Below are 14,551 nucleotides of genomic sequence, written 5' to 3'. Positions count from 1 at the left end.
ATATCTATTTTTATCCAAGTACAGGGGATCAGAGAGTATATATGCATATTATTTTGCACATATAAATGTACACACACACCCCTAAAAATACCACCTCTTGGAAGCTATTTTGAAATATCCTGCAAGTTCCAATAATATTCTGGAATATTCACAGAAGTTATTTCATTGTTGAAAAAAGACCAGAAATTTCTTTTTTTTATAGGTTTCCTTAGATCAAGAAAGGCATCCTAGCTTTCAGTGTACAGAAAACTAAGAACATTTTAAAGCCTGGTTTGTCACTGAAAACTCTAATAAACTTGAAAAGGCACAGATCACAGCCAAGACTTTATTCCTTTTCTTCCTTTTCAATATTCCTGCTATATTATCAGGCATGGTTCTTGACAGCATGAAAATCCCATCTTTCCAAACTAATTTTCTTCTTAGTCGATGTTATTTAACTAAGAACAAAATATGTGATAAATGACTTCTATTGTGCCATGCAGTCCTCAGACAAGTGAAATAACTGTTTCCTTATTCGTAGCTTCAATTTCAGACAATTTCAATTTATTACATTCCCCATAATTCCACATTTTTCCCCCCAAACACAGCATGGATTTTTCCACAGCCTCACTTGCAGCTGAGCTGCAAATATTGTATCTAAGGGTCTAATCAGATTCTTATTTGCTGCAAATAGTATGACATGTATTTAATTTATTCCCCAAGCCATGTGATAAAAGGATTGTATTTTTCAAGTTTTTATGCTGTCTTTCCAGCAGGAGAATGGATTTTTTATTTTTTATTTTTATTTTTTCAGGCAGAAGATTAAGGTAAAAGTATTTCTTCTGTAATTGTAACCTCAACCTACTGAAGATCTGCTCTGATTGCACAACTGCTTAGAACAACACGGGGGTGCAATTTTACAAATACTGGCAGAAGATGTAAATTTAGACATGCCATTCATTATGTAGATGGATTTTGCTTTATTCGAAAGTATATTCAGAATCAGATCTTAGAAGTTAAAAAATATGAGGAAAAGAATGAACCTTCACTAAAAGGATTTTCATCACAGAGACAGGCTGATCTTTTTAAATCTAGCTTCCTAAAACACACTATTATGTTTAGGAGAAAAGACCAAGAAAGAGCAAAGACCGCTCCTACCACTGTTTCTAGTCACACTGCCTCTTCTGCTTCAGGAATGTGCAGCTATGAACATCTTTCTAGGATGAGATATTGAACTGTGAAGCACAAGAGATCAATGCCCTACCCTAAGCAAGAGCCAGGAACGTGGGACCTTTCTGTTTAGAGGAATAATTCACAGAATTTGAAATCTAAGTGGTCAAATGTTCCTATGAAGATAACCAGGCATTTAATCCAGCTCAATACACGAGGGAAGACAAAAACGTGAATCAGGGCCCTCCTCTGAGAGACCGAGATGCCTCTTCATTACCTCTAAGAAGTACTTAGACTGATTGTTAGTGATCAGCGTGACAAGTCAACATGTCAACTTCAAAAAAAGCTCAACAAATCTCAATAAAAGAAGTAGCTAGTGCTTTTCAGGAATATAAAAGAAATTATTCAATTTCGAAACTGATTTCTTTTGCTGGTGTTCTGAATTGCATGAGAAAAATTAAAAACAGGGAAAGCATCATTAGATATCATTAAGATCTCATTATCTTAGCACGGTCATTTAAATTGTAATAAAGACAGTATTTCCAGAGTAGTGTAACTAAGGGTTGGAATGCACCATCTCTTAGAAATACGCAGTAAGAACTATTTAAAATACCACCAAAACAATACAGGTTGATCTTAAACAGTTTAAATGAACAACTTCAGTAATGGTAACGCTTTTCATGAGAAGTGTAACAGAACAAGTGAAAGCTCACAGTATTTTGCAGGCACCTATTTCATAGCATCATAGAACGATTTGGTTCTCCTCACTCCTGATCTCAAGCCATTTTCTGCCCAACCTGTATCTGTACTTGGGGTTACCCTACCCAAGTGCAAGACCTTGCACTTGTCCTTCTTGAACTCCATGAGGTCGGCATGGTCCCACCTCTCCAGCCTGCTCAGGTCCCTCTGGATAGCATCCCTTCCCTCTAGCACATCAACTGCACCACTCAGCTTGGTGCCATCTGCAAACTTGCTGAGGATGCACTTGATCTCAAGGCCTGTGTCACCTACAAAGATGTTAAATAACACATACCCCAGCACCAATCCCTGAGGGATGTCACTCAACACTGTTCTCAACTTGGACATCGAGCCAACTCTTTGAGTGTGAATATCCAACCAATTCCTTATCCAATAAGTGGTCTACCCATCAAATCCATTTTTCCCCAATTTGGCAACCAGGATGTCATGCTGGATGGTGACAAATGCTTTGTGCAAGTCCAGGTAGATGACATCAGTTGTTCTGCCTTTTTCCACTGACACTGTAACTTCATCATATAAGGCAACCAATTTTGTCAGGTATGACTTGCCCTTGCTGAAGCCACATTGGTTACCAGCTGTCACTGCATCTTTATTTTCCATGTGCCCATGGAAAGTAGGGCCTTGAGAAGGATCTGCTTCTTAAGATCTTAAGGTCTGCTGATCTTTAGTTAAGCTCTTTACATAGAGAGTGGTGAGGTGCTGGAATAGGTTTCCTAGAGAGCTTGTGGATGCCCCGTCCATCTCTGGAGGTGTTCAAGACCAGATTGGATGGGGCCCTTGGCAGCCTGGTCTGGTGTTAAATGGGGAGGTTGGTGGCCCTGCATATGGCAGGGGGGTTGGAGATTCATGATCCTTGAGGTCCCTTCCAACCCATGGATGGATCTCCTGGGTCTTTTAGTTCCATCACCTTCTGCACCTTCTGGCAGACAGACCAGCCAATTTTCTACAAGTTTAGGGAATTTAATGCTCCGATAAGCAACTCTATGACAATTGGCCCCTAGTGCTTTTTTTGTGAGGTTTCCTCTTCCCCCTCTCTTAATAGGCAGAGCGTAATCTCAGGTTCCTCAGACCTCTCATGAAATTTAAGACCTGATGCTTGAAGTTGATTTTTCAAATTATTATTATTTCAAAGCTTTGGTAATATTTCCCACTCAACTTTTTTCAGAAAGCTACAAAGCAGGTACTACATGAAATAACGGTGACAACTATAAGGACTTCATGGAAACATGAAAAGGAAGGCTCCAGTGCAGCATGTGGCAGCTTGTGACTTGGGCAAGTGTACTGTGTAATATTCTCCCTGCAAAAGAAGTTCAGTCTGTGTCAGAAAAAATTACATTCAGTTGGCCTCAAACTTTTATTTTTTCTACTTGTCAGGTTATTATATCTTTTTCTCTTGTCCTGAAAAAGAGAAGACATTTGCTACAAGGCAGTATATTAATTTCTCTTCCACCTTTCTGTGCTTTTACTTCCGCAATGGAAGAGGTAGCACTTCTCTGCTCGACTGCAATAAGCATACACTGCAGCATCTTATCAGTCAGACATATGGGTGTCACTAAACAAAAGTCTTCTTGCTCCTTACATATATTCTGTTCCTCGCTCATTCATAAATTAACTTATTCTTGCTGGTAATTAAATAGAACATATACATATTATCTTGTACACGATAATCAGATATTATTCGATTTTATTTTTGCTTTCCCACCAAACTGTAGCTACATGTACAAATGTATTGAGAAATGCAACTGCAAATGCTCATGTAGAAGAAATCCTCTTTCTTGGATTCAACTCATTCTTTTTCTACATACTATCTATATATATCTATATACTATCTATATATATATATAGATGAATTTCCATCTATTTCAAACTAGAATTGGGAGAAGATGTGTTAAGGACTATTTAAAAAAAACAAGCTCTCCTCCCAAAACAAAACAATGACAAAAATAAACCCCACAAATATTTTTTAAAAATGTTTCTCTTATCACTCTTATTACAGGAAGAAGGATATATATATATGGATATATATATATATATGAGAGAGAGAGAGAGAATTTACCTCAAAACAGCTGTAGTGATGATTAGCATGATCATATGGATGTGGGGAACATGATCACATGGTTGATCCTCACAAATGGAACAGTTTTTGATGGAAAAACTGTGAGAAACCAATTAAAGAATACCAAAAATTTGATATTAAGGACACTTGTCAGATGCATGAATGGCTCTGATTAACTATCTTGGCATGACTGTAAGAGATGAGATTTTAAGTCATTTCTTTTACAGTGGTTAGCCACCATCTGACAAAGATGCTCCTAAAAAAAGCTTCACAAGCATTCACTTCTCCCACAACAGAAAGAGAGCCAAGGAAAAATGAATATCAAAATCTGCAACTGTCTTTGGCGGAAAAGAATTCATCTTTAACACATTTTATGGTACTATTTAAATGAAAAAAATGACATTCTCAGTAACTATAAAAAAAAAACAACAGATAAATTATTAACTGGATTGATTTTAATTTCATGTGGTTAGGATAAGCTTTAGTATAGGCTTATTGTTGCAAGATCAAAATGCCTTTACTCACTGGTTGGGCTGTATTTAATGCTTTGTTATAATTTAAAAGCTCTTTAGTGACAAAAGTCATATTGAAGAGAAGATAAAAATTTCAGTTCTTCAGTCTGGGCAAAGAGCCTTTTGCTTTAACAAGTAAACCAATGATTGTTTAGGCCAACAAGTGCTACATGATTTAAGTGGAAGAAATAAGTAAACTCATTTCATTTTTTGTGTTTGTGTTTTGTTTTTCTTTTATTTTGTTTCATTACGTCCTTTTTTTTCCACATAACAGTGAGAACATTCATAAGATTATTTTTATTAGAAATTCACCATTACTTCCTCTAGAGAGACTAGTGCCTTTTTAATTTGGTCCAATTTAGGAAAGAGACTAAAGAAAAAAAAATGTAATAAACAGCAATGGTTTCCTGAACTGGTAGATGAGATTGTGTTAAATTATCGTTCAGTATTTTGCCTTCTCCTTCACTTCTCTAAAGAGAGAATGTTGGAAAGAAATTTTAAATTAAATTCTCATTATTTCTGCTGAGCTGTGAAAGAATTGACTGATAAAGCAAAAAATTGGTTGAAAAAACAATGATGTTTTTACTGCAAGGAAGCTCATCACATGCAAAAACACTGCTGAATGTCACTGAGAAACCATCTGGTTTTCTGTTTCAGAACTCCTCCGTGACAAACTGACTGAGGGATGTTACTAATTTATCTGAAAATTCTAATCCTAGATCTACTTCTGATTATTCAGAACTTTATTATGTGAATATTGTTCTGAGCTTAACTAACATTTCAACCTTCTATTAGGGTTCTTGTTTTAATATTGTAATCTCCTCACAGCACTGGAAATTTTAGTAATACTGTAAGGTCTGTGACTTTAGGTATCTCATGTTTTTCTAGAGATTCACAAAGGTTCCATTTACGTAAGTAACAGAAATAGTTACAGGGTGGAAACAGGAGCACTGCAAGTTATCATGGAAGTCTGAAAACGGAAAATGTTCATTTTTCTGAAAAGAAATAATCATACAGCATAATGCAGGGGACTAAGATTTGATAGCAGAGTGCTTTAGATGCAACTAGGGTAAGATCCTTAGGAATAGACAATTGTCTATTATACAAATATGATATATGTGCATGGGAACAAAAGTGTTCTTTACTTCAACTATTAATGGTAAATATCATTTTCATGGAATAAAATATTCACAGTGGACATTCATTAAAGAAAGATGATTTTGGAAAGAAATAATATTCAGAGCATATGCAATATATCAGACACCGATTTAAAATAGCTAGTGTTCCCAAAAGAAAATGAAAAGTGGTGCATGCCTTTTTTTTTTTTCCACTCTAAATGAGTGTCCCCATTCTGTCATGTTGCACTTGTAGAATTCTGCTGAATTCACAGTATCAGACGTAGAATATCAGTGAAATTCATTTATTATTGTGAAAATTCAAGAAAGGAATAACAGAAAGGAGAGTAAAGGAAAGGAAAGAAGCAAACTTAAGTTCACTGTAGCAGTAGACTGAGAAAATGCTTGCCTTCCTGAAAATTATGACTTGACTTTTACTCGTGACATCAATTGATCAATTGTGTGCCCCTGCTAATCCCAATGTAAGAAGAAATGCATTTAAACTGCAAGCTTGCCTTTCATCAACAGCAAGAATTTGCAAAGCCCAGTGAAACGATGGACGCTTTCCTCATAACCATCTGCCAAAGACACGCAAGATTGATTTCTAATGTTCTAAACCAAGACATAGGAGTCTAGGTGTGCAACCTTAATTCTCAACGTATAGAAATCAAGCAGTTCTCACCATCTTCAGTTTCTGTCACTTTCAAAAATGATGATTATCTGTATTAGAGTGCAATAGCACATAGGCAACTCAAAATCTAAACCAGTGATTCTCACACTGAATGTGGCCATCCTTCCCATATTTCAGGAACTGAGCTATCCCAATTCAGCTGACAGAGATTGAATTTTCACAGCAGTTGGAAAAAATTTTAAGTAATAGGAATACCTTGAGTTCCTTACACATCCTTAGCCAGTAGTATTCAGCTAGATTTGTTATTTCATGTTCAACTCCATTTTCACCTTTCACACAATAGGAAAAAAACATTCAGAATACACTTTTTCTGCCTTGCAAGCACCATTCACTAGACTCACTAGTGTTAAAGTTGCACAAAGACAACACTGGATGATGTTTCTGGTTTCTGTGTTTCCACAGTTTTTTTTATGAGCAATAAAAACATGTAAAAAAACAGTGACTGTCAAAGAATAAGGTTCACCCATGACGCATTTTCCTTCTAAGGGCAATAACAGAATCACAGAATTGTTAAGGTTGGAAACGATCTCCAAGATCATTTAGTCCAACCTCCCACCTACCACCAAAAGGTTAAGGTGATCAGCCCATCTGATCACCTCCCTGGTTCTGCTGGTAGTGCTGTTTCTGATACAAGCCAGGATGCCATAGGCCTTCTTGACCAAGCACTTCAAAAAACTGATGGTTATTTAAACCATCAGCTGGGAATACATCTCTTTTTCACATTCAGCTTCCTCCTGTGTTAAGCTACAATGCACCCAGAAAAGCAACATGAACCTTGCATACTTTATGCACTGTAATATACGTGGTATTCCTCAGTCCTGCCATTTCCTAGAACTGTTCCTTGTCTGAGACCTACTGTTGTTTTGTGAACTGATATAATTCCTCATTCTGATATCAGAGAGAGGTTTTTCTTTTTCATCACCTGGTGTGCAAAGGGTTTTTCCCTCCCATTGTGTCTGATCCACTGCAGCTGCAAGCTCACTGCTTCCCAGGTGGAATGTAAATGTGTCAGAGCCTTCAGCAAAAATGGCTTAATGAGCTTTCTCTTCTTGTGCCCATAAGGTTCTGTCATTTTCCTATTTACTGCACATTCTGAGGTAAGAGATCAGCGATATAGAAAACAGACAAGCAGTTGAGCCTTACTGCTGGTCACCAACTTGGTAGAATGAGGAAACAGTCCCTCTTCCTTCAAGACCCAGGCAGCCTTCAAGCACTAGTAAGGCTGACCATTCCACCCTGCCCAAGTATTGGAGCACTCACAGACAATGAGTCAAAATCTTTGTAAAAGACCTGTGTAAGGCTATGTGAGGAATAATACAGAAAACAAACCAAAACCCACATCCAAAAAGCTTTTGCATGTGCTTTAAGAACAGCAAAAAGAAGGTGAGGCACAGCAAGGGCATGTGGTCACTAAATCCTGTGGATTGCTCCATAGATGGTGCTCTGTTCAGAATCTCATAGAGCTTGCGTGCAACTACTAAGCTTTTGGCTGGCCCTAAAAATAGGCAGCCACTGAGCTCTGCTTTTGTGGAAATAGCTTAAATGTGGTGCTGGAGTGCTCCAGAAAACTGTAAATGCAAGAACCTGTTTTGTAATCAAGTCCAGCTGGGCACCCATTCAACTGCCTTTGTATCACTGCAATACTGAGCAACAGAATCAGTTTCTACAGTTTATGCCCCTGTATTCCTGCAGTAGCTTGTGCCCTTACAATTCTCAGTGCTGCATATCCTACACTGCTAGGAGGTATTTTACTGCATTTTATGCTGAAGTTTTATTACAGTTGCAGTGGGAGATAAAAGAAAAAAAAAAATAGAGACACAAAACCACAAAACTATAATGGATAGTGCATGAAAAAGTACAGCATTATTTTTGCAAACTGAGAAAAAAATACTGGAGAAAATTAATATGCAAGAGGTAAGATTTCTACTATAATTTTTCAGAATATAATGTGACAGCAAAGACCAAAATCCTAATTCAGAGATAGTGTTCCATTCCAGTGGAACCTGCACTAATTAACTAATTAACTTAGCATGAATTATTCAGCATAAATTACATAAATACTGCAGAGGGTCCTAAAAGCTCCACATTTATCAGACAAGGATGCTTTACTGTGCCATTTCATACTCTGTGCTTAGAAAACAACACCATGTTGGCATGAAATTCTGACACTACAACTTTTGTTATTTTAATTTCAGCTACTTGTAAGCAGTGCTGGATGGTCATATATTTTAAAAGTTTACTTTCTGGTTTCCATGCATCTAATTACCAACTATATCACAGAATCAGACTGAAAGGGATTATAATCACTCCTTTATCAGTGTTACCAGAGTGCCAAGAGCTACAAGTCTGAGCCACTCCATAATATTCTTTAACAGAAACAAAAGTTACATGCACCAATTCATAGTAAAATTCACATCCACAAATTCATGAAAATAGATGTTAGCTGCACAAAAGCATAAAGATTATTAAATTACTGAATATTATTGTGCTTCACTGTTTATTGAGACTCACAGGTTAATCCACCAAGACAATAGTGTCCTAAGAACAGAGTTAAAAAAAAAATAATTAATTCATTCTAAAAAACATGGTGGTTACTTTTCTGAAGTAGCCTGCTGTTAGCCCTGTATTTCTGCTGTTAATAAAGTTCTGGAAACATCCTTCTGTGGTGATACACAGTCTATTTGATTCAATCGATAGCCCTCCACACGGTTCTTGTTTGTCACCCTCAAGTACTGGAAGAAACTGTAATTTTATGCTCCATCTGAAAAATAGGTAATGGCCTGACTACATGCTGACATTCTGGATGAAGCTCCTATTCCACATCTGGGCAAAAACATAATTCTTGGAAATTTTTGGCCAAAAAAGTTCTGAGTAGGACATAAATGCTAAGGCATTTATGAAGAAGAAGGCATACCATGAGAAAAAGTGAAACACAGCATTCGAAAACAGATGACAACAAAAGAATTGCTGAACACTGTTATTTTTTGATTAATTTCAGCATATTGAGTTTAGCTGCACATCCATGCAGTTGCTAAACAAAGGGAGGTTTGGCAGGAAGGTTTGTATCTACGCACCCTTAAGATTATCACTTATAAAAGAAAATTATGTGTTACATTTCTATGAATTATTTTGCTCAGCAGTCCCAAATTCCAGATTTATCTTTTAAAGGACACAGTTCTTGTTTATAAACGTATAGCTTGAAATTAAGCCCCCAATAAATAAATAAAAACATAAGACAACAAAGAAAACACAGCCATGCTACCCCACGTTAGCCTTCATTTGTCATAGTAATGACACTTCGTGAGCATTCATTTATGACTACTGCTATTTGCTATGGCAAAAAAACATCAGCCAAAAAGTCATTTAGCTGTATGTAGCAAAGCTTGCAGTTACAGAGCCTACTTTAATGCTAGACTTCTGTAGTTCGAGTAGTACTACACTAATGACTTCTGGATGGGAAAATATTCATGTCATAATGGAAAGAAAGCAGACACAGTAACTCTTTTTGTGCCTGCAAAGAAAAACACCCCCTATTTTTATTGTTTATTTAGGGAAGAGAATATCATTCCATCTTTCACTGATGTTCACAATACAGTTCTGATAATAACTGAATTCCAAGAACTTTTTTTTTCTCCTACTCTTAGGCAACTATGAAAGCTTATAAAGTTCTCATCCTCACAGCAAAAATACTATGTCGTGAACCAGTAATTGCTAAGCATCAAGTCAAAAACGATGTACAGTCTAACATATAAACAAGTTGAGGCAGTAGTATAAACAAAGGCAGGACAATGAACACAGTGATTAAGCTCTTACCTACCTTGAAATTGTCTGTAGTGGAAATTAGAAACTTCCAGTCCAAGAACAGCCACTACACTGCTCTATAGCACTCAGTTAAATCTAAACTCCCCCTCTCTGAAGGATTTCAGTTCTAGGGATACTCACATTGTCTCTGCTTAAATAAACAGGCATAGATTGCATTTGTATGGGAACAGCTGAATCACAGCCTGAATCACTGAGCACCTGGAGACAAGACTGGTCAGCCCTGGGAGCACAGGTGAAGGCAATTCAGCTGGGAGACCAGTAAGGGTGGCTGCACCTCTCTTAGACCCCATTGGGGTAGGATCTCTCATTGGAGGTCCCTCAGATATGAAGTTTTTATTCTGAATCTGGATCCTTAGAGATAGGGGAGTGTTTCTCTTCCTTCTTTTCTAGCATCCTCCCATTGTGCTGGTCCTTCTGCTATTATAGTGCTGCATATTAAAAATATCACTTAGTGTTTGCAAAGGCTTCTCTCTGGTGCATTTATCGCCTTAGTACGAGCTAGAGTGTATCCTGTTTCTTAGCATGAAATTATTTATTTTTCAGTAAATATGATTGCTTAAGAACCATTGGTAGCTTATTATTGAGTGTACCTTTGTGATCACAACGGAGCTTGCACAAATATGTTTGCAATGTTTCTTCTATGATGCAAAGAATGTATTTTACAATAAAACTAGCGTGTAGACTTCCCTGGGCCCACAGAAGGAATGGTGTTTTACCTGCTTCTTTGTGGGGGGGAAAAAGAAAAGATGGACAAAACTACATCAGTAAAGGGCTATGACAAGCTAAATAATAATGTGGACTGAGTGGGGAGGTGCAAGATAAACATTGTTAGAGAATTTTGTCTGCAGCTGAATTGGTTTGGGTGATTAAAAACAAAAACAAAAAACAGTGAATAGGAGAAAAAGTATTAGAAATTGTACTTTTTAGCCCTTGCAAGCTTGGTGGTGCTCAAGTCCACAACTCTCATTAAACATAGGTGTAATGCTCAGATGCATGAATCTTCTTTCCTGTTGGGGTTATAAGCAACTGAAAACGTGGGATCATCTTCAATTAACTTAACTAGGAAGATTTAAAAACATCTTAGAACAGAATGGATGTAATTGAATGTCAGATGTGCAAAACACTAACAACACTCGTGCTGTTACTTTTCATTAGATCAGTCAGTACGTATCTAAAGAAATAATGAATGCTCAGTTAACATGTTTTTATGTCTTAGTGTATTCTCTTACAAAAAAGAACTGTACTTTTGCATGGATGCTGCTGAAATGTCAATCAGGTCTAATGATAATTAAAATGTTATTCATCCCAATGTTCTGGAAAATTATTTACAGTATTTACTGCTGAATATTATTCTACTCTACTGATAGGTAACTGTAGAGTTCAGGGAAATCATCCTGTAACTCAGTTGCTTCTTCTCTTGTCTAAGACAAGGATTTTAAAGTTTTCAGACTTAAAAGTCACTATTTTAATAGCTGAAGTTTTTAACCTTTTCATATAATTATATGAAAGAAACATGAAACTCCTGTTGAATTATACTAAATGAAAATGCCAACTGAAAAGTCACTGAAAGAAAGATCTATTTTCTTCTCTTTCTAATAAAGTCAACAGGCTATAGAAGCTTCAACATAAAAGTAAGGAAAAAAATACAAAAGGAACTAAAATAAAAAGAAATGTTATATTTTTCAAATACAACAGGATGCAAACCATACAGACATGAAAGCCAAGATGAGAAAGGTGGAGGGCTGTTTTTTGCTTGTTTTCTTAATTTGCCTATGTCATGTTTAAGTTTCCTAAAGCTCCCTAACTAAAATGCTGTCCAATTGCATTATGCAGAAAGACATGACAGCTTTTAAAAATTAAACTGTCACTATGCCTCTGTTCATTTTATCCCTGTATGATTGTATTTTATATTCTATATTCACTGTTTGGAGAAAAAGAAAAAAAAAAATCTGTCTGTAGCAGCTGTAACAGCTTTCATTGCAGTTTTTTCAGGACACTAAGTATTTTTAGAAGTTGTTTTACATTAAAATGCATGCTGTTTACTTTATGAATCAATCTAAGCAGAGTTTTGATAATTTGGGGAAAAAAATAAGAGCTTTTACGTACATATAAGGGAAAAATAAAATTTCAAATGCTTGTAATGAAAAATCAGCAACTTCAATCTTCACTGTGCAAATTGAACATGTCAGAGCACTGAGAAGTATTGAAGAAAAACAGAACATAAAGTAAAAGGTCAGATTTCTATCACCCTGGTCTTCGGCAGAACCAAAGAGCCATGTGAATTATTCCCACTGCTTGACACTTCACCAGGCCACCCTAGACATGAAAAGGCATATGACAGTGAGATGTGACAAAGTTTTAGCTCCTAACCTGGGAAATGCAGTGCAAGTGCTCCTTCCACCTTCAGCTGCAATGGGGGAATCCTTCTGTACACTTACTGTACACACGGATAGAAATTATGGATGGATACGTCTCAAGGAGACAGCAGGTTTATTTCTTACCTGGTGCTATGAAGAACAGTAAATACTATATCGTTTCTTTTCTGACTTCACAGAAAGATAATAATGCCTCCATGTTTCCATAACTACAGCAACTCAATGCATAAAAAGCACACTCCTAGTCTCCTGTACTTACGATGCAACCTAACTAGACAAACCTGTTTTGAAGAGGTTTAACAGTAAGATACTAAGGAGAGTTGAAAGATTGGGCCTGTTCAGTGAAAATTTGAGAGTAGCCCAACAAATACTCAAAAACTTCAGTAGATCTGATGCTATGTTTCTTAAATAAGTTACCTTTTATGGTACCTGACTCACATCGTCTCAAAAGGTATACCATAATTACCCTAAATACCCTTTCAATGCTTTGAAAGTTATTTTCCACTGAAAACGGTGGAAGGGGAACCTCAAAGAGTGAAAATGTCCTTCCTTCAGGACGACCCAAAGTACATTTGAAAGGAATAAACATGCAAGAGAAGCTGGAAAGCAGAAGAGGAAATACCATTCAGTAAATTTCAAGGGTCTAGGCAATTGTTGGTTTTCAAACTGCGCACCCTTTTAGTCTTAGCCCTTGATTATAAAACACAGTTTTGAAATTGTCTTGGTATCTAGTTGCTATCGCTTTAGGCAAAGTAATGCATAGCAGCCTACAAGTGAACTAGATCATAGGGGGAGAAACAATTTTTAATTTGCAACCCTTTTTAGAGTAAGCAGAAGTGGTCTCATCAGCTGCTATTATGATGGAGAACGTACTCCAAATGCACAGATGCGTATCATGGAAACAAATTAGGACAAACAGTTTTTTCTTCTTTTCATAAGAAAAACTTAAAGAAAGAAGACTGAATTATGCACTGATTTTAATAATGAAAAATATTGGATGGCATTTTTCACTTGACAGTGGAATTTCTTCCTAGCTTTTATTTTAGCCTGTGACTTTTAGAAAGCATTAACCCACTGATAACTCCTATCAGACAGATAACTCTTCTAACAGAAAAGCACCACTCCATCACAAAAGCTGCTTATCCTTCCCAGCAACATGACCAGCCCAAAATGATAATTCCTCACTAAAAGCTACTGCTATTAGTATGTATTAGTGTTTTCCTTTTTCCTTGCAAGAGAAAGTATTTTGACCAATCATTCAGCTCTTTCTCATCTGCAAATAGCTGATCACTTGGTATATCAGCCAGCTCAAAAGTAATAGAAATATGAAGACTCTAGTTCACAAAAAGAAAAAGATTGCTGCTTTTACTTTAACTGGACTCTGTTATCCCTGGGCCTCAGAGTGATCTGCTTAATATCAAAGCAGACAGCGTATATCAGGGACAGTGAAGCTCACAGGTGCCAATACTCCTTGTGTGAAATCTGTTTTGCCCTTGAACAGTGTTTGAAAAGGGAATCAAACTGATCAAACGTTATTTGCCTGATGCAAATCAGAGCAGAATGGTAAAATAATAGTGAAGGGGGAAGTAAACAGCAGGAACAGAAGCGAGGGGAGACATTCAATTCAAACACGTGCCGATCTAAAACTCCCATGTTTGCTGTAACTGGAACAGCAATTAATATTTCATTAGTATTGGTTTAAAAAAATCCATAAATATTGTGAGAAGCTGTTTTTAAAAAATATCAGAAATTTAAAAAATATATCTTTGATAAGGTGATGTTACACCTTTGATCATTTTGCTCGTTGCTGATCAATTCCCACTTCATTTAGTATTGAAAATTCTGTCATCTGCACGTACTGCCACTTTGCTCCAGGCTACGATTGCCACTGAAAAGCCACTGAAAATTGTACTTTTTGGCTGAATTCTGAGCAAAAAGGAGATTTCTTCCCTTTGATCTTCATTTCTGATCATCCTCTGGGGATGATTCCTAACGTGCTTAACCTGCTTTCTCTGAACTTCCTAAATTCAAATCATGTCAGCCATTCTTGTACTGTTAGATATGATAAATAG

At 36.6% G+C, this 14,551-nt stretch overlaps 1 protein-coding gene across 1 annotated transcript in view; it reads right to left on the bottom strand.

Moving 5' to 3' along the window:
* The window catches only part of FSTL5 (follistatin like 5), a 342,003-nt gene extending 331,819 nt beyond the window's left edge, over positions 1-10,184 (bottom strand). The window contains exon 1 of the mRNA XM_052690344.1: positions 10,100-10,184. The gene's annotated coding sequence lies outside the window, so the exon portion shown is untranslated. The remainder of the gene's footprint in view (positions 1-10,099) is intronic.
* Positions 10,185-14,551: the final 4,367 nt, after the last annotated feature.

This window comes from Tympanuchus pallidicinctus, unplaced genomic scaffold, assembly GCF_026119805.1.
Source record: "Tympanuchus pallidicinctus isolate F22 unplaced genomic scaffold, pur_lepc_1.0 scaffold26, whole genome shotgun sequence".
NCBI lineage: Eukaryota > Metazoa > Chordata > Aves > Galliformes > Phasianidae > Tympanuchus > Tympanuchus pallidicinctus.
Note: the sequence above shows the minus strand (reverse complement) of the source record. Positions and strands in the feature narration are given on the sequence as shown.